The 2,237-nt window shown below is 49.1% G+C and overlaps 1 pseudogene; it reads right to left on the bottom strand.

Moving 5' to 3' along the window:
* Positions 1-217: 217 nt before the first annotated feature.
* Positions 218-323, bottom strand: LOC124620564 (annotated as a pseudogene).
* Positions 324-2,237: the final 1,914 nt, after the last annotated feature.

Here is a 2,237-nt window from a genome sequence, read left to right as displayed (position 1 = left end):
AAACTAAACTCCTCCCGAACAGGCCATGAAGGCACCAAAGGTAACGACCGGCCGCCGTGTCATCCTCGGCCCACAGGCGTCACTGGATGCGGATATGGAGGGGCATGTGGTCAGCACACCGGTCTCCCGGCCTTATGTCAGTTTCCGAGACCGCAGCCGCTACTTCTCAATCAAGTAGCTCCTCAGTTAGCCTCACAAGGGCTGAGTGCACCCCGCTTGCCAACAGCGCTCGGTCACCCATCCAAGTGCTAGCCCAGCCCGACAGTACTTAACTTCGGTGATCTGACGGGAACCGGTGTTACCACTGCGGCAAGGCCGTTGGCTGTGCGGCCCTTACTGTTTATACTGTTTACAATATACACACTGCTCGGCAACTGCTAAGGAAAAAGTGACATTTGCTAAGACACAAGTGCCAGTTGCTACTAAACAACCGACAATAGCTACGGAACATGGACCAATGGTAGTAAAAGGAAACGTAGAGGGCGGAATGTGTTAACTGCAACGAAACATGGGCATGAATGCTCTGGATGCATTCGAGAGGGTATTCCACACGTTGTTGGACAGAGAATGTTCTGGAACCGATTATTGTGACATTCTGTGTGGTTCAGCAACATATCTGCAAGACATCATTTGAGTGCTTACGATCGCCGACGTGCAGGTGGATGGCTCGGAGCCCGTCAGTCACTGCGTGGCCGTAATAATGGATGTGTTCAAAAGTGTCATCTCACGTTTACAAAAGGCAGCTGAAGATTGAAATTCTATGCAAAACTATGTCAGGCGGACGACCACACCGTAAGAGAATCGATACATAGCCCTAGTGGCGAGAAGGAACAGACATCTCACCCCTGGGCGGATCCCTATCTACCTTGCAACCACTACCGGTACATGTGTCTCCGTCAGGACCACATCGCCGCGGTTAAATCAGACTGGTCTGTGTTGTATAGCTAGAGAAGGCCGAAATGCACGCGTTTAAACTCACGCAGGCTGGCGTGAGGTCTGAAACAGGATACGTAATGAATGCTATAAAGAAAAGTACGTAGCTTCTGGAATACTTAACTTTAATCCACATTTGTAGAACATCGCTCTTGATGATACATGTTATAACCACAATATATATAGCAAAGGATTATGGCGCCTTGCTAGGTCGTAGCAATTGTAGCTGAAGGCTATGCTAACTATCGTCTCGCCAAATGAGAGCGTAGTTGTCAGTGAACTGTAGCTATGAACGTCGGCTGTACAACTGGGGCGAGTGCTAGTACGTCTCTCTAGACCTGCCGTGTGGTGGCGCTCGGTCTGCAATTACTGACAGTGGCGACACGCGGGTCCGACGTATACTAGCGGACCGCGGCCGATTTAAAAGGCTACCACCTAGCAAGTGTGGTGTCTGGCGGTGACACCACAGTCTGTGCGCCGGAAGCCTTTAAGATGTATCCGACTCACCACGCCATTATCGAGAAATGGTGTCCGAAATTAAAGCAACAAACGGAAATTTTGCAAGGTTGTGTTTATTTTGCCGCAAAGCAGTATAAACGGATGACAGCAAAGTAGAAACAATGTAAGAACGTAAACAACAACAACGTGCATAACAGTAGACGAAAATATGCTTCGTTTTTCTGAACGTAGCAGATATTCACACACATTGCGACAACTGGTGAATGTGCTCACTATGGGGTGTGGCCAACTGTGGTAGCAATGCAGCCCTGACAGCGACGGAGCATGGTGGGTATAATGTCATCAATGTCATTTGGAGGCAATAACGTCCATTCTTCCTGCGAGGCTGCTCACAAGTCGTGGAGAGTGGTTGGTGGATGCTGACGTGATGCAACCGGTCTCCCTACTCCATCCCAGACATGCTGTATGGGATTCAAATCGGGAGACCGAGCAGGGCACGCTATGCGTGTAGTATCTTCCGTTTCCAGGAAAATATCAACCACTCGTTCTCTATGAGGTTTAGCGCTATCGTCCATCAACAGGAAGTCTCGCTTCGCAGCACCTCGTAACAACCGTACATGAGGTCTCAAGACCTCGTCATGGCAGTTAAGCCATTCCGATTCACCCGTACAGTTTCATGAAGAGGTATTCGAGCACTCAACATAATCTCTGCCCACACCATTAGTGATCGTCCTCGGTATCGGTCTCTTTCCACAATCTTCGGGTCTTAAAATCGTGTTTTACACTCCCTTCAGATGCGAATCCATCGAGAATCTCCCTCCAAATCAATTCGGGTATTATCTGTG

This window comes from Schistocerca americana, chromosome 6, assembly GCF_021461395.2.
Source record: "Schistocerca americana isolate TAMUIC-IGC-003095 chromosome 6, iqSchAmer2.1, whole genome shotgun sequence".
In the NCBI taxonomy this organism is placed as follows: domain Eukaryota; kingdom Metazoa; phylum Arthropoda; class Insecta; order Orthoptera; family Acrididae; genus Schistocerca; species Schistocerca americana.
Note: the sequence above shows the minus strand (reverse complement) of the source record. Positions and strands in the feature narration are given on the sequence as shown.